Here is a 27,026-nt window from a genome sequence, read left to right as displayed (position 1 = left end):
ATTTCAAAAGGACTATTTATCAGTTAAAGATGAACATCGGAGAAGTACTATTTCACAAAATATTAAAGTAAAAAAGTACTGTGCTATTTTATGATAGAAAGAGAGTTTCAACATATTTATGTCAAATTATTGTTTTAATAACTATTCTTAGTGGCCAGTAACGTGGCTCAGTAGGTACACAAGCTGGCTACTAAGCCTAATGACCTGAGTTTGATTGCAGGAGAGAACAAACTTCTACCAGTTGTGCTCTGGCCTCCACAAGTGAGTCATACTACACATGCACACACATACTTACAGAAACAACAAACACACACACACACACACACACACACAGACACCATATAACATACACAGACACACACAGACACCACATAACACACACACACACACAGACACCACATAACACACACACACAGACACCACATAACACACACACACACAGACACCACATAACACACACACACACAGACACCACATAACACACACACACACAGACACCACATAACACACACACACACATGCACACACACACACACACACACTAGCAAAATTAAATACAAAAACATAATTTAAATTACAAATTATTATGATTTCTGTAATACATCCAAAGGGCAAAATGGGTGAAAAAGATATAAGCCCTGGAATTAAAAAGAGGCCAGTATGACATAGGTTTTCTCCTCTGTGTTTTAAGGATCAGTACTGTTCATTTGACAGAAGGAACTTGATATTAAGGTATAAACTCGACATGATAGAAGAAAAGGAAAAACATCTTGCCATAAGTGGTTCAGGTCCATCTTCTGCATGGTGTGGTATGATACAGACAGGATACAGAAGGAAGAGAGAATACAAGGATGATTGGTACTTAGGATGAGAAACTGAAAAAGCCCAAGGACAGACAAACACTATGGCATTGCAATGAAGAGCAGAAGGTCCAGCATTTGCATGGCTGGTTTCTGTGACTGCACTCAATTGACAAGTGTAAACGTGGGGTACATAATATCCTTTTTCCAAAAATGATACTTGTCTTGAGAGGAGAAAGAGAAAATCAAATTAATCTACTTACATATGCATCACAGGATTTTAGTTTAGTCAGTCTGAGATTTTTAAACCCCATTTTTAAGAAATTCTTCTTTCCATGGTTAATCCTCAGGTGATCCCAGGACACTCACTTCAGGTGAGCTGTCTGGTGGGGATGTTTTTTAATCATGCTGTGCCATTTTGTTCAGATGCTTTTTCTATCATCAGGACCTTTTCTGAGAACTCTCTTCTCTGGAGGCTGGAGCATCAGAAGAGGAAGTCAGAAACACCCTTGTCATTTCCTTTTGTGACTAACTTCACAATCAAAGCACAGATAAAGATCAGAAGAGTCTCTTTCACCTTCCACCATCCTTCTGTGTTGTCCTGGATTGTTTCTGTGGAAATTAAATGCTTTCTCTGTAACTCCCCTTGGGGTCACTTGGAAGTTACTTAGACCCTGGCTGATCTCCATTCTTGGGACTTGCATATTCATCTTCTACAGTTATGTAAGTTATTTTCAATGTTTCTCACATCCAGAACTTCTCGACCATGTCTATTTATATCATTTCGAGACATGAACCCTATAAACTACATCATTTGTCTTGTAAGTGGATGTGAAAATTACCTGATATGAGACAATCTCTAGAACTCTCTGGAAGAGCAATTCCTTCTACCCCTCTCTAGAAGGGGACTACCCTTCTAAAAACATCTGTATGCTTTTACAAATACAGTGTCTTTATGACACGTGAATCCATAGCACCAGAATTTTGTGGGTTCAAAGGCATCACACCATGTTTCTTGATGCAGAAAGATTAGCCTCCACTAAACTCTCTTTAAAATGCTAGCCAGATATGATTGACAATTTCTACCATTTAGTAGTGAAGTTCTGAGGTATGTACACTATGCTTATTTTTCAAATTGAAGATTGATAAAAGAGATTAACAAACAAATAAATTACCAGGACTACTATTTCAGAATTACTGGTTACTTTTTATAAATTGAACCATGCCCAGTGGGTTTCTTTTTTGCTTTATTTCCTGTACTTCTCTGAGTTCAACTTTCACAAGAGCTTTTGGGGCTAACCTACAAGTAACATGCCAATTATTATGACTTCATGCAGAGCTGGGAGGGGGATCTAGTGTGGCCACAATGAGAACTCATGTGTACCCAGCCTGTTCTCAGGCTAATGGTTTCCTCTGTGATGTGTGGCACTCAGATCCCTATATACCAGCCAGATCTTATAACCCCAGTAAGAAGAAAAAGAATCGGTCATAGTCACAGTAAGAACTAAATTTATATCCAAAAGTGTGGAAACAGGAAGAGTGTCGTGAAGGTGATAGAGAAGTAGGAAATCTTACCGCCCATGAGCCTGCTGCCTGGCAGGAGTTTAAAGCCAGAAAATACCACCCTAGAGGAGTCCAAATCAGCTACCAATAGAGCTGCAGTGCTAAGGCAGGAAAACAAGCGAGGGAAGTAAACATGCCAAACCTCAACCAGTCCTGCCGCACATTGCCAGTACCTCCCACTGGCCCAGGCTATTTAAAGCCAGGTGAAAGGGGTATCACAATTTAAGCTCCCCCAAAACGCAGCAGGATGGAAACTGGATTTGACCAGAGACGTGTGGAGAAACGGCAGCATGGCGTGATCAGAGCCTTCTACAAGACGAACAGTTTTAGACCTGTCGAGTAAGGGCATGGAAAACTGAGACTTTTATGTAAAATCTGCTCTTGAAAACAAACTTTGATGCTAAGGAGGTTTTCCAAGTATTACATAATAAGTTAAGAACTAGATATAATAGCTCATCTATTTTCTTTTCTGTTGTGGTAAAATACTTTCACTGAGATCAACTTGGGAAAGAAAGACTTTGTTTCATCTTATAGTTTTAGGTCACAGTCCATCACTGAGAGAAGTCAGAGCAGGAATTCAAGGTACAGACCCAAAGGAAGGACCACATATTATTCTGTGCAGGATTACTTCCAACCAGAGATGCCACGTTTAGCCTAGGAAACAGAGCTAGAAACACAGAGGATGCTATTTGCTGGTTGTCCCACTCATTGCTTACTCCTAGGGTGATGCTTAGGTAACTCATTTGTATAGCCCAGGACAATCTGCCTAGGCATAGAGCTGCTCACAGTGGCCCTTGCTGCATCAATGAGTAATCAGTATAATCTCCCAAAGACATGTTCACAGGCCACTCTGATCAAGTCCTCAATCAAGGCGGTCCTTTCAGGTCACTCTAGCCTATATCCTGTTGGCAAATAGTACTAACTTTAACACAGGAATTAATTGAAGTTGTGAAGTGTGGTCCTTTTCATCTTATTGAAAGGAGTCAGCACTGGCTCCAGGTCTGAGAATTTACCTTCAGTACCATTCACACTATTACCTTGTATATATATCTTGTACATTCACTAACCATAGAACCCTTTTTGCTTCTATTCTTAAACAAAATTCTCTATTCCCCAGTTCAAGCATCTCTGCCCAAAAAAGTCTTCATGCACTGAGTTTTACTGACAAACAGCCACTGGTTTAAAATGATTAGTTTCCCCAAAGAGGAAGCCTTTGATCACTGAGGCCAGATCCAGCTGTGGAAATGGATGCTTTCCTACCCAGTTCTAATGTTTTCTCCTAATTGGGGCAAGAGAGACTGCCTTGGAAAGTTGACTCTTTACCTGCACACATAATACCTATGCTCACTCTCAGCTTTGCTCCATTCTCTGAGTAGGCACCCACAGAGAGACTGGGAAGAGATTGTTTTTGAGGCAACTGCAAAGGAAAAAATGCAGCAGCTCTCAATTAAAAACTCAGCTTGATTCAGTTCCCCGCTTTCTCTCTTAAAGCCGAAAAGTCTCAAAACCTCAGGTTGTAAACAATATTATTGAATAAATTAGCGCATGGCCAAAGGCAATGTGAAGACATACTATTCTCCTTTGCCCTTTCTGGGCTGATTTCAGAATCATGTCTAAGTCACTAGCATATGGATATGCAAAGGAAACTGGAGCAGTTCACAGAGCTCCACATAAAGTGTCCAGAGGATTAACACAGAGTACGGATGGGATTTTTGTGAAGGCAACTGGTAAGACTAGCATTCGGGAAAAGAGACAATGAAGCTGTGCTCCTAGTTGTAGTTGATTTGCACCAAGTAAGCAGCGTGAGGGAAGGGAAGAGATAAAACAGTAAATCTCGAAGAAGTGAAACTAGACATTGCCCAACAAGGGTGGAGTGAATTCAAATCCTTGGCGTCCTCATAAAAACAAGTATTTAGACTGTGAGTGTATGTATGTATGTATGTATGTATGTATGTATGTATGTATGTATACATATATATTGAATGGAATGGAATGAATAAAGCATCAATTTTAAAATTAATATACTCTTCTAAACTATAACAAGTATTGAATAAATTTTTATTATTTTGTTTTGGAAGATAATGGAGATTAGAAATGTTAACAACATATAAAAAGTCACATAGCATGCATACACAAATGCATGTGCGCGCGCGTGCACACACGCAAACACACACACATCATATTTTATACACACACACACACACACACACACACACACACACACACAGGCATGTGTGTGCACATCAGTGTTTTGTATTAGCCAGAAAGAGACTTTATCAAGATTTCTAGGTCCTAAATTTCATGGTACTTTAGTTTCAAATGACACATTTTCCTTTCAACATTCTTGTCTTTAAAGGCTAATGCAATGCAGTGCTCTGTTGGAAGCCAGAGTTAGGTGGGTGGAGAAATCACAGCAATTATTTCTAATTGCCACAGAAATTTTGCTTCTGTAGTAGAAGGAAGCAGGTTTAGTTGACAAGAATGTAAATCTGCTAAATAGGTGAAATACAATTAGTGGTTAGCTGAGATGCCGAGGAAAGATTTTACTTTCTAAATTGGAAGGCATATAGGCTAGCGCAGGGACTGTCCTAGTCAGTCACAGTTGACAAAGTAACATCCTTTCAAAATATATCTCAAAAGCAAGTGTTATTGGTTTATGTATTATCAAATGTATTTATTCATTAGATCCATAAGAGCTGGAGTGTTTCCAAGTATCAGTTATATATTACATGACTTTTTACATGTTGTTAAATTTATTACTCCATTCCCTTCCAAAGCTAAACACTCAAAAATTTATTCAACACCTGTTAAGTGTAGAGGAGTACATTAATTTTAAAATTGCTGCTTTATTCATTCTATTTCATTAATGCTATAAAATAGATTCTTATTAGTGTTGGGTTACTAAAATCTTCATCTGTAAAATGTGCATGAAATATTTCAAGCACATTGGAATCAAATGTGTGCATGTGTGTGTGTGTGATTGTGTGTGTGTGTGTGTGTGTGTGAACATGGGTGGATGTTTGCCATACAGTGACTGTATAAGAGGCACTGTTGATATTTCATTTTTAATACACACTTTCTCTCCCTCTCCCTCATACTTCCTTTTTATTTCTGCTTTGCTTGACTATTTTTGTAATAGCTTAAAGTATAAAATTTTAAAATAATAAATTGAGTATATATTTGAAATTTCTCATCAAGCTATTGCCTCCCATTTCTCCTGGTTACAAAATTGACATATATAAATCATAACTTCAAGTCTAGAAGTAAAGAAATGAACATTGTTCAGTTTTGTATTTAAGCCTATGGGTCATCTGTGTTTAAACAAAAATCTAATGAAACAGTAAATCAAATGAACCTCTTTCTCTTGTACTTTTAAATTTTAAGGTAAACAATTATTTTGACTCATTAAAGACAAAACAAGAACCAGAATGTACATTTCATCAAATCTAGCTGGTAATCTTCATAGTAGCCTTCTAGGAAGATAGGCAGTATCAGACAAAAGTACAGTTACAGTTGATGCTGGGACTACAATGAAATTATACATTTCTTGCACCAAAATATGAAGAAGAAGGAAGAGGAGAAGGAGGAGGAGGAGGACGAGGAGGACGAGGAGGACGAGAAGGAGGAGGAGGAGGAGATGACACAGAGAATGAGAGGGAGAAAAGAGAAAGTTATATTTCAAATTGTGCTACCCATATATTCAATGGAGCATAATCAAACTCCTGTTATAGGCTAGTCCCTTAAAAATTTACTCCTTCCCTATCCCTAGCTCAACCAGAAGCCATCAACTGTGAAGAGCTACACGTCAGCATGCCTATACCAATTTTTAAGAGTTCTTATTATGGGCCTCCTACTATTTTATTGTTGGGAGGTAGGGCAGTATAGAAGGGAACAAAGAAACCTTCCGGGTCTTTCATTCTCATGAGTCTACAGTCATCGATACCACTGCAAAATAAGGTTTTTTTCCCTTTATAATCAATGGCAGCATGAATTGTGTATTTCCACATGGCATCTGTGGACATCAACATGAATTCAGATGTTGGCACAGGCCATAACCATCCCTATGGTCCTCTAGGGTAACAGGAGCATCCACATAGCATCCAGGTACAACAAGATCAAGGATACTAGCATGACCTCATGTGGGTACCTGTCACCCACATTAACCTCTACTTGGGGATAACACAGACCACATACAAAAACATGGCCTCTAGAAGGAACACAGACCATGGACACCCACAAGGTCTCCTATGACAGCTCAGACCACAGACACAGGTATAGTGTCAGGTGGCAACACAGACCACAGACATTCCCATGTTCTTCAGTGGTAACATGGACTACTTACAACAACCTAACTCCCAGCCACAGTAGGTGCACAAACTCAGCATGGCCCTCAGCAGCAGCACAAACCTTGGACATTAACATGGCTTCAGGTGGCTGCACAAGCCACACATATCAACATGGCTCTTGCTGGCAGCATTGCTCAAGGACATCAACATCAACATGGCCTCAAGGCACCAGCTGAAAAAGAAAAAGAAAAAAGGAAAGAAAAGGGACATCCACTCGGCCTTCTGTGGAAACATTAGTTATTGGCATACACATGGCCCCCTACCAAAGTCAGACTGTAGAGAGCAATATGGCCCTTGGCAGTATAAATAATTTTAAAACATTAATACAACATTTAGTAAAAGGGCAGCTGGGTCACATAGAGGAATCTTACTTTTAATAGTCAAACAAACTAAAAGGAATATTTTAAATAACTTTAATTTTTAATATTTTTAAATGATTATGTTATTTATTTACATTCCAAATGTTGCTCCCTCCTAGTCCCCTTCCAAGTGTTCTTTGTCCCATCTCCCCTCCCCTTTGTCTCTGAGAATGTGGCCCACCTGACTTGTACATCCTCTTTCCTTGGGGCACCAGGTCTCTACAGGGTTAGGTCCATCCTCCCCCACTGATGCTAGATACTGTTAACTAACCTGAAACCCGGGGAAGTCCTAGAGACTAAGCCACCAACCAAAGAGCATAACTATTTAATTTTTGCAGTGACTAATATATAAGTTTCTTGGAACAAGTTTTTACTCTGAGATATTAAAAAATCTTATTTAGTGCTTCTAGTTTAACATATGATTTAATGGCTCCCACCTTAGAGATGAGAAATTGAGTCTCACAGAATGTGGATAGTTTGTCCAAGTGTAAAAAAAATGATCCACTGTGGAATAAGAATTAATGTCTAGGTCAACTCAGTTCTAAAAGCATGTTTTCAGGTAAATCATGTTAACTATGCAAAGGAGCTATGAACATATAATACAACATTATAATAATATATTACATAACATATAAGACACTTATTATCACTGTATACATTTTATATTGCCCCTACTTGTATGCATTATTTGTTTTCATTTCTTTTGGAAGAAGGTCTTAAGTATGCTAGATACCCTCAAATTTCCTATGGAGGCATATGTGTGTGTTTAAATGAGACATATCCATAGAGACTCTGTCATTTGAATACTTGGTCCACAGTCGCTGTTGCTGTTTAAAGAGACTTATGTGTTACAGAGTGGCTAGAGGAAATACATCACTGGAGACTGGCTTTGAGGTTAAAATCTGTGCACTAATTTCAGTTCAGTCTCTACTTCCTTCCTTGTATTTGAAGACAGGAACATTCAAGTTCTTGTTCCCGCTGATCTACCCACCGTCTGCCACCTATCGCCTGCTGCCACGCCTCTCCAACATGATGGATTGTTATTTTTGGAACCATAAACCCAAACAATTTCTTCTATAAGTTGCTTCTAGTCATGGTATTTTTTCATGGAACCAGAAATGTTAATTAATACAACAAGTACGATCTCAATCTTCTGATCTTCCTTCCTTCATGTCCTGAGTGCTAAAATTACAAATGTCTGTCATCACACCCAGTTTTATGTGGTACCTGGGAGAGAACCCAGGGTTTTGTGCATAGTACTCAAGCAGTCTATATACTAGACTACATCCAGTCTCGTTATATAAGATCATTTTGATCTCCACTTCACACAAGAGAATGAGACACAGATGTTAGTTGCTGCTCCAAACTCAGATCAGCTGTCTTCACTGTGCCACTCAGCTGCTGTGTAAGAAGCCACCAGGTGCCTAGTGTCCTCATAGATATAACTGATAGGAACAAGTGTCCCTGATCCGACCCTGTGCTGATGTCATACTCAATAATTAACACTACTGATTACTTTAGAACTTAAATCCTTTTTTATTTGGCTATTTTATTTACATTTCAAATGCTATCCCCCTTCGCGGTTTCCCCTCCATCAACCTCCTATCATTCCTCTCTCCCACTGCTTGTATGAGGGTGCTCACCCACCTACCCACCCACTCCCACCTCACTGTCCTAGCGTTTCCCTACATCTGGGTATAGAGCCTCCACCAGACCAAGGTCCCCCCTCTCACTTATATCAGATAAGGCCATCTTCTGGTAAATATGCAGCTGGATATCCCTCTGTGTGTACTCTTTGGTTGGTGGTTTAGTCCCCGGGAGCTCTGGGGCGATCTGGTTAGTTGATATTGTTATTCTTCCTATGGGTTTGCAAACTCCTTCAACTCCTCCAGTCCTTTCTCTAATTGCTCCATAGGGGTCCCAGTGCTCAGTTCTATGGTTGGCTGCAAGCATCGACATCTGTTTTGGTCAGGCTGTGAAAGAGCCTCTCAGGAGACAGCTATATTCCTGTCAGCAAACACTTCTTAGCGTCAGCAATAGTGTCTGGGTTTGGTGTCTGCAGATGGGATGGATCTCCAGGTGGGGCAGTCTCTGGCTGGCCTTCCCCTTAGTCTCTGCTCCACTCTACCCATGCCTCTCCATCTTTATTCCAGCTTGACTCTGTCAGAGTAGTATTGTCTGAAATTCTTCAGAGATTTCCTAATTAGTTTGCCTAATTTCCCTGTGATGCACTTTTCACACAGCAGCCTGACTGAATTTACCTACACTGTGAATGTAATGATGCCACTTTGACACACAGAAATCCCAAATAGGGTTTCAGATGTCTCGCAAACTCTTTTTTATTCGCCTCTGTGAGTTCAGCACATCTGATGCCCCCCTGCTTTGATTGCATCAAGAGTCCTCTTTCCTTCCTTCCCATGTGTCCTGCCACAGCTTCCTTCATCTTCAAACAATAGCCTGGATCTTTTCTGCCTTAAGGCATTTTCATTGATACATACAGTCTGAACAACACCCAAGTGAATTCCAGTCTTAGCATAAAACTATTTGATATTTGTTTGCTTAGTACTTTTATTCTTTAACTTCTTTTGGTTCTTTTTATTTTTTTCCTTTCTTCACAGTCCAAAGCTAATCTTGCTTTATGGTTTTTGCCTAAACATTTTCTTTAGATTTGTTACATTTCTCTTTTTCTTTTTTATTTTCTTTTATTGGATATTTTCTTTATTTACATTTCAAATGTTACCCCCTTTCCAGGTTTTCCTCCTGGAAACTCCCCATTTCATCCCAGCATGCCCTGCCTCTATGAGGGTGCTCCTCTATCCACCCTTTCACTCCCTCCTACCTCCCCACCCTGGCATTCCCCTACACTGGGGCATCAAGCCTTCACAGGAGCAAGGCCCTCTCCTCCCGTTGATGCCCTACAAGGTCCATCCTCTGCTTCTTATGTGGCTGGAGACATGGGTCATACCATGTGTACTCTTTGGTTGGTGGTTTAGTCCCTGGGAACTCTGGAATGTCTGGTTGGTTTATATTGTTCTTCTTCCTTTGGGGTTGCAAACCCCCTCAGCTATCTCATTCTTTTCTCTAATTCCTCCATTGGGGATCCTTTCTCAGTCCAATGGTTGGCTGTGAGCATCTGCCTCTGGATTTGCCAGTTTCTGGCAGAGCCTCTGAGGAGAGTGCTGTATCAGGCTCCTGTCAGCATGCACTTCTTGATATCCCCAATAGTGACTGGGTTTGGTGACTGCTGTGGGATGGATCCCCATGTGTTGCAGTCTCTGGATGGCCTTTCTTTCATGCTCTGCTCTACACTTTGTCTCTGTATTTCCTCCTGTGAATATTTTGTTCCGCCTTCTAAGAAGGACTGTACTATCAACACTTTGGTCTTTCTTCTTCTTAACTTCATGTGGTCTGAAAATTGCATCTTGGGTATTCCACACTTTGGAGCTAATATCCACTTATTAGTGAGTGTATATGCCATGTGCTTTTTTCTGATTGGGTTACCTCACTCAGGATAGTTTGTGATTTCATCCTTTTGCCTAAGAATTTCATGAAGTCATAGTTTTTTATGGCTTAGTAGTACTCCATTGTGTAGATGTACCACATTTTCTGTATCCATTCCTCTCTTGAAGGGCATCTGGGTTCATTCCAGCTTCTGGCTATTATAAATAAGGCTGCTGTGAACATAGTGGAGCACGTGTCTTTGTTATATGTTGCAGCATCTTTTGGGTGTATGCCCAGGAAGCAGCTATGAGTTCTAGGGGAGGTATGAGCTACCTTTGCTTCCTTAAGTGCTGCTTCTTAGTGTCGGCAACACTGTTCAAGAAAGCCCGCACCATATCAACATCTATTTGCCCAGTAAATGAATCCAGAAATAAACACATACAAACAGCACAAAAACTGTAACTGTTTTATAGCATTTAATTCCGTTGAAGAAAGTTATGCTTACTCGGAGTTTGAAGATTCAGATGAAAACACAGGTATGGGAATGCCTCAAGTAATCACAAACCTTTGTGTCTTATTTAGAACAAGAACAGTCCTAATCCCTTCACTTGAAGATCTGTGGTAGTTATGTTAAAAGCAAACTTCCTCAGTTTTAGAAGAAAGATGTGAGTCTGAGCATCTGTGTGTATTGATGGTTTTGCCCAAGAGAACGTTTCTTTAGTGAGATGACAAAAATAATTTTTCTTTGTGCTTTTAGAATGCCAATATATTTGAAGAGAAATTACTGAATATGTAACTCAAACCAACTGTGCTGGTTTTTGTCAACTTTACACAGCTGCAGTAATCTGAGAAGAAGAAACTTCATTGAGAAATTTCCTCCTGTAGTTTGGCTCATAGACATAACAGTGGAAATTTTCTTGATGGATTGATGTGGGAGGGTCCAGCTCACTAAGAGTGATGCTATCTCAGGGAAGGTGCTAATGCATGTTATATAGAAGCAGTATTCATCCCTGGTGTCTGCTTCAGTTCTTGCCTCTGATTCATGGAGTCCCTACCCTAACTTCTAAGTAATGAACTGTAAGTTTTAAGGTAAAATAAACATTTTACATCAATAAGCTTTGGTTGATTTTCCTCTTTTGTTTTTGTTTTTTGAGACAGGATCAAAATTTGATGTTTTAAGACAGGACTTGGAAGGAAGCCAGTCTCAAAATCACAGAGATCTGCCTCCCTCTGCTTCCTGGGTATAGGAATTAAAGATACGCCATACCCTGCTCTGTTTCCAAGTTGCTTTTGGTTATGGTGTTTATTATACCAATAGAAAGCAAACTAAGATACTAACTTTACAACAATTTTTTAACTTGGCATTCCATTTCCACACCATATTTATCTGCATATTTTGTGGCTTGGGGATGAAATGCCTCTGATTTTCTACTAGGTCCCCAGCCAGTACTGTTATTGGAAACGATTATAGGACATTATGGAGGTGTGTCCCTTCTGAAAAAAAGTATACCACTGGGCATGGGCTTTGTGGGATGTTCATGGAACAGCTAGGATCAGGCTTTGAGGGATTTTAGTACAGTCCCACTTACTTTGTTCAGATAAAATATGATCAGTCAGCATCATGACTCACAGGTTGGCCTCATGCTTCTGCTGCTGTGACTTTCCTATCTAATGAGCAGTATTCACTCTGGAAGTAGAAGCCAAAGTAAAAATTTTCTGTATAAGTTATTTTTATTAGGATATTCTGTCACTACAGCAGAAAAGTAATGAATACTACATGTCCCTTGCTTTGTTTAAACATAACTTGTCTATCATGACAAGATGCAAATCAAAATACATTTGTTTACACACATGTTTAGTATGTATACTGAGTATATAACTAGTTCATTGACATACAGTTATTCTTGAATTGTATGTTCATGTCAACTGCATGTACAGTTCGAAAAATTATGTGACCCTGTCCACAGATATCTTTCTGTATAATAATGGAACAGTTCTACTTTTTTAAACAAAGAAGCTGGAAAAAAGAGACAAAATATCTGTGAAGTTTTACTTGTGAGTTTGAGAACATGGATAAAGTACACTGATAGAGAACACTGCTCTAAAGCATCAAAAATTACATTTGACTGACAGAGAGAAAAGTGGAACTCAACTGGGAAAATCTGTAAAGGGAGCCTAAGACAAGAGATAAATTACCTCTTTCTTTTCTGCCCCCGCCATACCATCCAGACTGAAAAAGACCCTGAAACTCCAGGGCCACATGAGCCATGGCCACAGTCTCATCCCTAAGCACCGCAAGCACCTGGAGGCCACCAGATGCAGGAGGCGTACATCACACAGGACCAACTTTGACAAATACCATCCAGGTTACTTCGGGAAAGTTGGTATGAGCATTACCACTTGAAGAGGAACCAGAGCTTCTGCCCAACTGTCAACCTGGATAATTATGGACATTGGTCAGTGAGCAGACACAGATCAATGCAGCAAAAAACAAAACTGGAGCTACTCCCATCACTGATGTTGTTCAATCAGGCTACTACAAAGTTCTGGGGAATGGGAAGCTCCCGAAGCAACCTGTCATCGTGAAGGCCAAATTCTTCAGCAGAAGAGCTGAAGAGAAGATTAAGGGTGTTGGAGGTGCCTGTGTTCTGGTGGCTTATAGCCACTTTGGAGGTTAATTAAATGTTAATATTTTCCATGAAAAAAATAAAAAAGAGAGATAAATTACACCTTGCTACATGTGTATTTCCATAAATGTGCACACATTTGCTCAGCTAAGCACACATAAATAACCGTCCATCGTCCTCCATTCTCTAGTGAGCTTCCGTTCCCATTAGGATTTTCTCAATATACCCCTCACCTTCCAGACTTAAGTTCTTTGCAAAGATTGGGGTGATACAGTGCTAAGTGCATAGAGGTGGATTGTCAATGAAACCAGGAATGGAAATGGATTTTCCCAAATCCATTATGGCAACAACTCACACCAATCTTGATAGGGCTTCATTATGAGCAAGAAAGTCATTGTTAGCTTTTTTCACCTTGTTTCTATGTTTCAACTCTTAGAAGAGAATGTAATGCACCTTTGTTACTTTTACATAAAAGCCAATTGAAGGTACATATCTTATCGAGCTTTGGTTATCTGTTCAACACATGCAGCTCCCTCTCAGTTTTATGAAACCAGTAAGAATATTCAGAGAAATTGCCATTGTACATTTCTGCTCTGAGATTGTCATGCTCATCAGAAAGACAATGCTGGGCTGATTCCACTTGTCAGGCAACTTAAATAGTGAGATAGATCTGATGTCACTTACCAACTTTGAACTCAGGTTCATTATTAATATGAAGATTCTCTAGATCATCAGTGAGTACTCATTGTTAGACATGAAGACGAGATCAGACATACTGATACTAACAATGAGAACCAAACAAATATGCCAGAATACATTCATTTAATGCATAATCTGCAAAGAAGCATATCTGATTCTCAAAATGGGACTAGAACCACTTTTTAAAATATGTATTTAGACAGGTTTAGAAGAAAAACTGGCCAGAAAAATGCTCAGTGCATAATGACTTTCGTAGTGTATGCCTAGTGACCAGAGTTCAAGATGCCAAGATAAGAAAGAAGCTACTTCATGCTGTTTCCTCTGAACTCCACCCACTCATCGATAGCATCCCAGGAAAATACACACACATACACAGACACTCACACACACACACAGACACACACACACACACACACACAAATACAAACACACACACTATGCATCAGGCACATAAACATGAACATACATAAACAATAGTAGTAATAATGATGATGATGATGATGATATGAACATTTTAAAACAATAGAAATGCTATACAGAAGCCACTTTTCTTCTTCCAATCTTATTTCTAACAAGTAATTATTGGTAATAATGTCATTCTGATTATAACTACTTGGCCAGAAATTAATAATTGAAATTAACTAGAGCCTGGGTATAGCAACTGTATTTCTTTTTTCACTTCAAAGAAATGTAAAAAGTAAATGAAAAAAAACGAATAATATAGGTGTGCTATAGCACATCTCTAATCTCAGCATTCAGTAGGCAGAAGCAAAAAGATCACTATGAATTCAAGGCCAGTTTGGTATACATAGCAAAAGGCATGGCTATATAATGAGACTCTAAGTTAGGAAAAATGTTGTATAAGATACCATAAAAGATTTTTTTTAATTTTTAAATATTTTATTTCTATTTGTGTGTGTATGTGTGTTTGTGTGTGGGGGTGTGTGGGAGGGTGGGTGTGTGCACGTGTGTGAGCATGCATGCACACGCATGTGCACACTTGTGCATATATATAGCCTATCTGTGCACAGATACCTGCAAAGGGTATTTATCTCCTGAAGCTGAAAGGAAGTTGTAAGCTGCCCAATTTGTTTCTGGTAATTGACCTCAGCTTCTCCACAAGAGCAGAAAGGACTCTTAACCACTATGCCAGTCCATCAGCCTCAGTTAAAGAGAATTTCTTTGTTGTTGTTGTTGTTGTTGTTGTTTTTGTTGTTGGATAATTTTTTATTTACATTTCAAATGTTACCACCTTTCCTGGTTTCCTGTCCATAAACCTGCTATCCTATCTCATTCCACTTCTTCTATGAGGGTGTTCCTCTACCCTCCAACAACCCACCCCTTCCAACCTTCCCACCCTGACATTCCCTTACACTAGGGGGTCCAGTCTTGGCAGGACCCAGGTCTAGGCCATCCTTTGTTGAATATGCAGCTAGAGCCTTGGGTCAGTCATGAGTACTCTTTGGGTGTTTGTTTAGTGCCTGAGAGCTCTGGTTGGTTGGTATTGTTGTTCTTATGGGGTTGCAAGACCCTTCAGCTCCTTCAATCCTTTCTTAAAGTGAATATCTAAAGAGTAATCTCAGGACTGATTTGTCTAATATGAAAATAATAATAGGCTTCAAGTTGAATACACTTGTTTTGAGGGTGAAAATAGATGCTTTCAATATTTAAGTTCTGTCTAGTATGTCAATAATTAAATCACACTAATGTAGATGCAGACATTTACTTATTAATATTACTGCAATTAAGTGACTGTATGAAATTAAATCTTTCTTACCTGTTACTAATAGCTATGAAATAATTAAGAAATAGCACTCATTTGTGTTGACAGATGAAAAACCTGTCATTATAGTTCTACTAGAAAAAATCCTTTAAAATCAGTTTAAAACTTGAAGATATGGGAAAACACCTCAAAACAATATATTTGCTAAAATCTATGATCAAGAACTGAGATGGGAAAATAACCACTGTCCTATAAGGAGAGTATTCAACTTAATTAACATGCACATACTAGGGCAGATTACATGGAATTTTCTAGGCTACAACCCTAAATGTTTTGCAAATTCCATTAACAATAATACAAAATGTGAACAATCATATTCACAATGACTTCAAGATGACTAAGCCTAGTATCCTCCTAACAGGTAGATAAACAAAGTGAAATGCAAACAATGGAGGATCATCAGACGTGGGTTGGGGAGGGATGAGTGTCTTGTACAAGTTGTGATAGAGAAAATATCTAAAAAGCTGTTAAGTGAAAAAAGATAGGGTCACACAAATACTTCTGATTCCTTTAGCTGTAGTCGCCAAAGTAAAATCTACAGAAATTCTATGTAGATCCATGATTTCCCAAGGCTGAGTGGGAAGGGAAGATGAGAGATGCCCGCTCATACCTATGCTATTTTTCTAAGCCAAATTTGTTCTGAAATTAATGATGAAAATCTCTAAAATCCACAGAATGACAGGGCTTAAAAGGGTAAATGTTATGGCTTACGAATTATGTCTTAGTAATCTCAGAAGAGAAATAAACAAGGGTAAGAAATGATGTCTCTCTCTGTTTGATGATAGGAAGAACCTCGTGGATTCTTGGAATTTCAATTTTTCTAGTAAATGCTTTAGCTATTTCTATAAAAAGGTCGTTTTTTGTAAGACATGTTTAAACTTTAAAAAAGTTTTGTAAGACATGACAACTTTTCTATGTTGTCAAGAATATAAAGATTTTTATTAAATGTCACATTTCTTTCTTATAATTTAAGGTGTCACTTGTAACGTAACTAAAAGTTTTTGGTATTAGTTCTGATAAATTGACAGGATATAGGCCCATATATTTATAAGCAATGTTATGATCCATGAATTTTTTTTCTCATGATATTTCTGTTGCTACGATAAACACCATGGTTAAAAGCAACTTGAAGGATAAAAAGTTTAATAGGCTTATAGTGTTCTGTTAACATGAATAGAAGCCCTAGCAGGAACCAAGGTAGGAATCTGGAGGCAACAACAGAAGCAGGGATCACAGAGAAACACTACTAATTTGTTTATTTCACCTACCTTGCCCACCTAACATTTTCATCCATCACATGCTTGGGGATGGAATTTCTCACAGTAGGCTGGGCCTTCATATATCTTTGAAGGAACTAAAAAGATGCCTCTCAGACATGGTCTGAGACAAGTCAGAAGGATTCAATTTCTCTGTTGAGTTACCATTTTCCTAGGTGAGCCAAGATGACAATGGAAAATATGACAAATATACATAGGAATAAGACAATAAATATAACTATTATGCCATAACTTTAAGTACTTGCCATTATTGGTTTTGAGGAGTATTTTACCCCAACTTTTTAATAAGTTTTTAATACTACGACTAACTATACTTGATCTTCTGTGTGCTAGATATTTTAAAAATATATCCCCTTATTTAACAGAGTCTGACTACTCAGACTCTACTAGTCATCATCCTCTGCTCTCCTCCTAGGAGTATGACTGATGTTATAACCTGGAGACTGTGATGTACTTGTAGGCATTGCTTCATCAAACTGACTACCAATACTTTGCTAGCAATAGATTGCTGGATCACGTTGTATTCTTTTTGCTGTTTTTATTGTTGTTTGTTTTTGTTTTGAAGAGAATATATGTTGTTTTCCTTTATGATCATGCTCATTTACATTACAACCAATAGTGACAGGCTTTCCATTCTCCACAGAAAGTTGGGTTTTTTGTTTTGTTTCGTTTTGTTTCCAGATTTGTTTCACTTATTAGTACGGATTTACCAGTAACATGGAATCATTCCAGTTTTATTATACATTCATGTAAAATATATATATATATATATATATATATGTAACAAATAAGTTAGTTTCTAAGTTCTGAGGTATTGCCATTGCATTTGAAGGTATTCAAAACCTCATGTTTGAATGAACACAAATAATTTTGGAATGCTATGGAGTATATATAAAAGTTTCACTTCTACTGTGTTACATGCACTTCCACACAGATCATATCACTGACTTAATTCAGCCCAAATCATTTCTCCTTACATTTTCTGGGGTTTCACCGTGTTTCCAGTCTTCTCTCCAAGTCTCTGTCTTGTTCTTAATTACAGCTTCGAAAAACATCTATGCCATATTCAATCCCCACTGTTGTGCCAAAGGAAAGGAGGTTTTGGGATGGGGATTGAAGCTCTGTGTCCCCATCACACCCTCAGTGACAAATGATGGGAACTTGATGCACGATTGCCTTTGCTTCTCTTGACGGAAGTATTGAAGAACTAATCTCTCAGAGTTGGCGCTGCCATATTTCAAAAGTCAAGTTACTTTTTTTAAGCTTGAGAACTAGTTTAAAACTTTCCTGGAGCTAGAACTTTGCTTCTAGGAAAATAGACATAAACAACTTTTTTACTTTGGATTGTGAAGGATTAATTAGACATCTAATTCTTGTTCAAAATCCAATTATCGAACATATCATGGATGCAGAATTTTTGCACATGCTTGGTCACTACTCTTTGCCCTTCTCAGTCTTATTGACTTCAATTTTATTTTAAAGGTGCACTTGTTTGTATGTATATGCACATGTGTATGTGTAGGTTTAAGTGTATATGTATATGTATGTTAGTGTCCCTGAAATCCTGAGAGTGGATCAGATCCCATGGGTCCTGTAGTTACAGGTGGTTGTGAGCTGTCCAACATGGATAGATGCTGGAAATCAAACTCTAGTTCTAAAAAGAAAAGATGATTTTTACCTGCTGATCTTTATTCAAGAACCTATAATTTAATTAAAATAATAAAAGAGACCTTATCAGATTTTTATTGCTTTCTTGATTTGAATGTATAATCCCCCTCAAATCAACACATATGAATTATGCTATCTATCATCTTCAATTAGCCCATGGAACTTACAGATATAGTTAGCCAGGAATCTCATCATAGCTGTAGCAGCCTATCACTGGTTATCAGAAACATGGTAGGACATTTTAAAAAAACATTTTCAAAACAGATTATCTAACTTCTATATATCTATGATCATCAGTCAGATTAAACTGTAAAATCCGTACAAATCATTTTGCCAATTTGTTGTGTCTCGATGTTCTCTGAAAATGACAATCATATATCATAATAATGCACATCAATTTTCTCATGTGAATATAGTTGTAAAACCTACATAATATTTTAACAACTGCATCATGGAAGTAGATAAGAAATACATTGATATTATCAAAATATTGAAATATCAAAATGAAACAACAAAGTAGCATTGGTGTAAATCAAATAACTTTTCCAAGTTGGGAGAATATGCTTTAGACTATAAACTACACTGTCATATTTAACTTACTTAATAATAAATAAGATTATTTTATTAGGTACTCTCATTTCCTTTTTTCTCTTGATATTAAATACAATTTTTGGAATTCTATTCCTTGTTATAATATTATTATGATTGTTTTGATTCATATAATGACTTTAGGGCTCTTTATTTTTATCAAGTACCAAACTGCCTTTGTAGAATGCATGTTAGATCACACATTAAATATCATATTTTACCCAAAAGAACTAAAGAATGAGAATGCCAATATTCTCTATCTACCTTTCAAAAGGAATCTACAATGTCACATTAAATTAAAAGTTGGAAAGGAATTTTTATTAAGCTCATTTTCCAGATGATAAAACTAAGTTTCTGAGTGAATCAATGACGTTTTAGCAGCAAACCATGAATTTGAATAAAAGAGGAGATTGAATGTATTGTTCAGATCCAATGTAATAAAGAATATGCAAGGACTTTTTGCATATTACTGTGTTTATATTTTTAAAGAATATATAACCATGGAGACAAAGAACCAATGATGCTTCTGGTCTTCATCTGCTCCCAGAGCTGGGACTGTTCCATATCTCTCAGATCCAAAACCTAACAAACTGTTCTGCCAGGGGCACTCTCCCTCCTAATCCCACAGCACACAAGTAGGACCCCAAATTCTCTTCAGTGACTATCCAAAAAAACACCTGAATAGAGAGCACAGGGCTCTGGAACCACAGGGCAGCCTGGCACAGGATCCTTTCTGTCTCCATCTGCACCCAGAGCTGGGCCTGTCCAACAGATCTCAAACACAAAACCTGCCTGCAGAGAGCTGGTCTGCCAGGAGTGCTCTCCCTCCTAAGCCCATAGGTGAGACCCCATTTTATCTCTACGAACTGTCCAAAGAGAAACAGACCAGGAGCACACAGGGTGCAGGAACCATAGGGTTGCCTACTATAGGACCCTTCTGGTCATCAACTGTGCCCAGAGCTCAGACTATCCGGCAGCTCTCAAACCCAAAACCTGCCATGAAAGACCTGGATTCCCAGGAGTGCGATCACTGCTAAGATCAAAGGCTCACAGGTACACAGAAGGAGCAAGCTACAGACAGAGAGAGCAAGACCAAATTACGTCAGAGATAACCAGATGGCAAGAGGCAAGCTCAAGAACCAAAGCAACAGACACCAGGACAACTTGGGATCATCCAGTTCTCCCACCATAGCACAAAGCAAGATTTGGATTTAAAATCACGTCTCATGATGAAGAGAGTAGACTTTAAGAAGGACATAAATAATGCCCTTCAGAAAATACAGGCGAATACAGGTAAACAGGTAGAAGCCCTTAAAGAGGAAACACAAAAAAAATTCTTAAACAATTATAGGAAAACATAACCAAATAGGTGAAGGAATTGAAGAAAACTATCCAGGATTTAAAAATGAAAATAGAAACAATAACGAAAGCACAAAAGGTGATAACCCTGGAGACAGAAAACCTAATAAAGAAATCAGGAGTCATGGATGCAAGCATTACCTACAGATAGAAGAGAGAGTCTCAGGGGTAGAAGATACCATAGAAAACATTGACACAACCACCAAAGGTAAAGTAAAATGCAAAAAGCTCCTAGTAAAATGCAAAACATCCAGGAAATCTAGAACACAATGTGAAGATCAAACCTAAGGTTAATAGCTATGGAAGAGAGCGAAGACTCCCAAATTAAAGGGCCAGTAAATATCTTTAACAAAATTATAGAAGAAAACTTTCTTAGTCTAAAGAAAGAGATGCCCATGAATATACAAGAGGCCTACAGATCTCCAAACAGATTGGACGAGAAAAGACATTGATCCTGTCACATAATAGTCAAAACACCAAATACAAAAAATATTAAAAGCAGTAAGGGAAAATATCAAGTAACATATATAAGCAGACCTATCAAAATTATATCAGACTTCTCAACAGAGATGATGAAAGCTAGAAGATCCTGGACAGATGTCATACAGACCCTAAGAGAATGCAAATGCTAGCCCAGGTTACTATATCCAGCAAAATTCTCATCAAACATAGGTGGGAAAAAACAAGGTAATCCATTAAAAAACTAAGTTTACACAATATCTTTCCACAAATCCAGCCCTACAAAGGATAATAAATGGAAAATTCCACACAAGAAGGGAAACTACACCCTAGAGATAGCAAGAAGTAATGTTCTTGCAACAAATCCAGAAGAAGAGAGCAGCACAAACATAATTCCACTTCCAACAACAAAAATAACAGGAAACAATAATCACTCTTCCTTAATATCTCTTAACATGTACTCAATTCTGAAATAAAAAAGATGTAGACTAACAGATTGGATAGAAAAAGAGGACACAGCATTTTTTTTTTTTTTGCATACAGGGAACAAACCTCAGTGACAAAGACAGAAACTACTTCTGAGTAAAAGGCTATGATAACAATTTTCGAAGCAAATGATCCTAAGGAACAAGATTGAGTGGCCATTCTAATATGAAATAAAAGTGATTTTCAACCAAAGTTTTCAAAAAAAGATAAAGAATGACACTTCATACACATGAAAGTAAAAATGTACTAAATGAGCTCTAAATTCTGAACATCTATGCTCCACATGCATGGGCACCCAGATTCATAAAAGAAACTCAAAGCACAAACAAACCTCACACAATAGTGGAAGACTTCAAGACCCCACTCTCATCAATGGACAGAACATGGAAACAGACACTGAAGAGAGACATAGTGAAACTTACAAAGTTATGAAACAAATGGATTTAACAGACATCTATAGAACATTTCATCCTAAAACAAAAGATATAAATGCTTCTCAGCACCTCATGTACTTCCTCAAAAATTGACCATATAATTGGTCAGAAACAGGTCCCTCCAACAACAAGGATATTGAATAATCCCATGCATTCTATCAGATCACTATGGACTAAGGCTGGTCATCAATAACAACAAAAACAACAGAAAGTGCACATACACATGGAAACTGAACAACACTCTACTCAATGATAATTTGGTGAAGGAGAAAAAATAAAGAAATAAATTAAAAACATTTTAGAATTTAATCAAAATGAAGGCACAACATACCCAAACTTAAGGGATACAAAGAAAGCAGTGCTAAGAGGTAAATTAATAGCTCTGAGTGCCTGCAAAAATAAATTAGACAGAGCATACACTAACAGCTTCAGAGCGCACCTGAAAGCTCTAGAACAAAAAGAAACAAATTCACCCAAGAGGAGTAGACAGCAGAAAAATAATCAAACTCAGAGCTGAAATCAACCAAGTAGAAGCACAAAGAACTATACAAAGAATCAACAAAACCAGGAGCTGGTTCTTTGAGAAAATCAACAAGATAGATAAACCCTTAGCCAATCTAACCAGAGGACGCAAAGAAAGTATCCAAATTAACAAAATCAGAAATGAAAAGGTAGAAATAACAACAGAATCTGAGGAAATTCAAAAAATCATCAGATCCTAATACAAAAACCTATATTCAACAAAACTGGAATATCTGAATGAAATGGACAGTTTCCTAGACAGATATCAGGTACCAAAGTTAAATCAGGAGCAGATAAACCATCTAGACAGTCCCATAACTCCTAAAGAAATAGAAGCACTCATCCAAAGTCTGCCAATGGAAAAAGTCCATGAACAGATGTGTTTAGACCAGAATTCTATCAGATATTCAAAGAAGACCTAATACCAATACTCTTTAAACTGTTCCACAAAATAAAAGCAGAGGAAACACTATGAAATTTGTTCTTTGAAGCCACAGTTACACTTATACCTAAACTTCACAAAGACACTACAAAGACAGAGAACTTCAGACCATTTTCCCTTACTAATATCGATGCAAAAATACTCAATAAAATTCTGGTAAACCGAATCCAAGAGCATATCAAAACAATCATTCACCATGATCAAGTAGGCTTCATCCAAGGGACGCAAGTGTGGTTCAATATATAGAAATTCATAAATATAATTCACTGTATAAACAAACTCAAGGAAAAGAAACAAATTATCATTTCATTAGATGCTCAGGAAGCACTTGCAAAATTCAACACCCTTTCATGATAAAAGTCTTGGAAAGTTCAGGAATTCTAGGCTCATACCTAAACATAGTAAAAGCAATGTACAGCAAACCAGTAGCCAACCTTGAATTAAATGGAGTGAGACTTGAAATAATTCCACTAAAATCAAGGTATAGACAAGGCTGCCCAATCTCTCCCAACCTATTCAATGTAGCACTTGACATCCTAGTCAGAGTAGTTGGACAACAAAATGAAGCCAAAGGGATGCAAATTGAAAAGTGAGATCAAAATATCACTATTTGCAGATAACATGATAGTGTACTTGAGTAACCCCAAAAACTCTACCAGAGAACTCCTAAACCTGATAAACTACATCGGCAAATTGGCTAGATATAAAATTAACTCAAACAAATAAGTAGCCTTTCTCTACTCAAAGGATAAATAGGCCAAGAAAGAAATGAGGGAAATGACAACCTTTATAATAGCCACAAATAATATAAAATACCTCAGTGTGACTCTAACCAAGTGAGTGAAAGACCTGTATGACAAGAACTTTGTCTCTGAAGAAAGAAATTGAAGAAGATCTCCAGAAGATGGAAAGATCATGGATGCTCATGGACTGGCAGAATTAATATAGTAAAAATGGCCATCTTGGAGAAAGCAATCTACAGATTCAATGCAATCCCCATCAAAATCCCAAGTCAATTCTTCACAGAATTAGAAAGCAATTTGCAAAATCATTTGGAAAGGAAAAATAAAACAAAACAAAACAAAACAAAACAAAACAAAAACAGGATAGCGAACACTATCCTTAACAACGAAAGAACTTCTGAAGGAATCAGCATCCCTGACCTCTGTATTACAAAGCAATAGTGGAAAAAAAACTGCATGATATTGGTACAGAGATAGGCAGTAGATCAATGGAATAGAATTGAAGACCCAGAAATAAACCACACATTTATGGCCATTTGATCTTTGACAAATGAGCTAAAATGATCCAATGGAAAAAAAGCAGCATTTTAACAAATGATCCCAGTTTAACTGGAGGTCAACATGTAGAAGAATGCAAATTGACCATTCTTATCTCCTTGTACAAAGTTCAAGTCCAAGTGGATCAAAGACCTCCACATAAAACCAAATACACTGAAAGTAATAGAAGAATAAGTGGGAAAAGAGCCTGGAACACTTAGGCACAGGGGACATTTTTCTAAACAGAACACCAATGGCTTATTCTCTAAGATCAAGAATCAACAACTATGACATCTTAAAAATGCAAAGCTTCTCTAAGGCAAAGGACACTGTCAATAGGACAAAATGGCAACAAACACATTGGGCAAAGGTCTTTACCAATCCTACATCTGATAGAGGGCTAATTTCTAATATATACAAAATATGCAAGAAGTTAGACTCCAGAGAATCAAATAATCATATTAAAAAATGGGGTACAACTACCAAAAGACTATACGTGGACTGACCCAGGGCTCCAACTGCATATGCAGCAGAGAATAGTCTTGTTGGGGCACCAGTGGAAGGGGAAGCCCTTGGTCCTGCCAAAGTTGGACCCTCAGTGCAAGGGGAATGGGGGGGGAATAACCATATGTGGGAAGAGGAGGGGAGGGGATGGAGACTTATGGACAGGAAACCGGGAAGGGGAACAACATTTGAAATGTACGTAAAGAAATATATCTAATAAAAATCTTTAAAAAATGGGGTACAGAGCTAAACTAAGAATTCTCAACTGAGGAATACAGAAAACAATATATACAGAATACAGAATACAGCCTTCTTGGTTAATCTACCTGTGTATATCATGTCACAGAAGGACCATCCATATATTCTCCTATTGTGACTACACAAAGTAGCCCTCTTAGGGGAATGGGACTCAAAGGCAGGTAACAAAGACAAAGACAGCCACTACCTCTTCTGTTAGTAGTCCCACATAAAGATGGAGATAGAAAATTGTTACATATGTAGAGCAAGTCTAGATCCATATCATGCATGTTCTCCAGTGGATCAGTCTCTGTGAGTCTCATTTGATTTTATAGGTTATTTGATTTTATAGGTTTTCTTATGTTGTCCTTGACCTCTATGGCTCCATCAATTTTTCTTCACCCTTTTCCACAGGATTCTTCAAGTTCAACCTAATGTTTGACTATTTGGGCTCATCTCTGGTATGAGCTAGAAACCTAGGACAATGGAAACTCCCAGGAATCTATTAGGGTGATTCTAGCTAAGACACCTAGCAATAGGGGATCCCGAAACTGAATGGTCACCTCCAATAACCACAAAAGTCTTTTAATAGAGGGATTAGGACACCAGTCTAGCCACGAAACTACTGACAATTTGTCCTCCCTTTAAGAGGTGTAGCAGTAAAGATGCACTACGAGTTGAAGGAAAAGCTAATGATTGGTCTATCTTGAGGCTCATGGAGAGAGAGAGAGAGAGAGAGAGAGAGAGAGAGAGAGAGAGAGAGAGAGAGAGAGAGAGAGACCCCCTTTACACAATTAATGATGTTATGATATGGTTACAGACAGGTCCTTTGCATAACTGCCACCTGAGAGGCTTTAACCAGTAATTGATGAAAACAGGTTTAGAGATTAATTTTTCATTTCTAGCATAAGAGTAGCAATTTTTATCTTCAGTTATGGTATAGCAATTAAGGTTTTTTTAAATCATGTTTATATATGAAGTATTCCAAAAACAGATTGAAACCACTATGTGATGAGTTCAATAGGAGAGCAGAAATTTTGTTTTGCTTTGGTCTTCTCCATCCCAAAAAATTTACTCTTATACTAAAACATCTATGTCAGCAGTGGTGAGGAGGTAGTTTGCCAAGATTATGCTCAAGGTGTATCAGTAACATTTATGTGACCAACAAACTGTTTGAAATTGTGTAAAATCAAGCAAAAGACAAATTCAATCATCTAATAAAAATAGCAAGCAAAGCTTGTATGTGGCTATCCATGAATAGAAAAAATAAAGGGTCTGGAAGGGTAATTCAGTGGTGAAGCCCTTCTAGAATGTTCTCTCAGTCTTATAGTAGCTGAGTATCTTATTTATGGCTGAGTAGTCAACCAACACTTATCCATAGTGCCTTGAGCAACCATTTGTGTCTGTATTGGCTTCTGTTGACTGCAAAGAGAAGCATTTCTTATTCAAGCTGAGAGTAGCCTTACCTTATCTATGGCCACAAACATATCAATTTAGGTAAATGCCACTGCCACCAATCACATAAATCTATAACTTTTCTACACAATGGTTTTTCAACAGGTTTACAATACCAGACATGGAATTCTCAACTATGAAATAGGACTGAAATCCACTGAGGAGAATACCCATGATAGTTGTGTTACCATTTCACACATGAGCTAATCATGCCTAGTGGACTGGTATTTCAGTTGATATATTTCACAGACAGGTAAAGTTGTTGATGATTTTTTCTTCACTAGTTGTCTGCATAACACCTTCCATGTTTTATGAAATACTTACTTGCAGCAATATAGAAAGTAAAGGTAAGATAAAACCTAGATTCATTAAATTTGAAATAAATGAAGCGATTTTCACAAATATGAGAGATATTATAGTCAGTTGGCTGAGCACAAAATAGTAATCCTTGGGGAGTTCTCTCTAGAGATGTTATGCTAATTTGGTTTTGATGCATTTTAGTACCAATAGAAACATAATTTATCAACGTTATAGATGACATAAAGCAATTTGGTATTTCAAGTGATATATGACTGGAGTAGTGTACTTCAAATCATGATCAACTAAAAACCATGTAAGGATAAGAATACCATCCAAATTTTAAAAAAAAGTAAAGTCTATAAGTATTACAAATGGAGTTGGAGTAGGTACAATTCAA

At 37.7% G+C, this 27,026-nt stretch overlaps 1 pseudogene; it reads left to right on the top strand.

Moving 5' to 3' along the window:
- The first annotated feature begins 2,610 nt into the window (after positions 1–2,610).
- Positions 2,611–13,187, top strand: LOC116904340 (annotated as a pseudogene).
- Positions 13,188–27,026: the final 13,839 nt, after the last annotated feature.

Source organism: Rattus rattus, chromosome 6 (assembly GCF_011064425.1).
Source record: "Rattus rattus isolate New Zealand chromosome 6, Rrattus_CSIRO_v1, whole genome shotgun sequence".
Lineage (NCBI taxonomy): Eukaryota > Metazoa > Chordata > Mammalia > Rodentia > Muridae > Rattus > Rattus rattus.
Note: the sequence above shows the minus strand (reverse complement) of the source record. Positions and strands in the feature narration are given on the sequence as shown.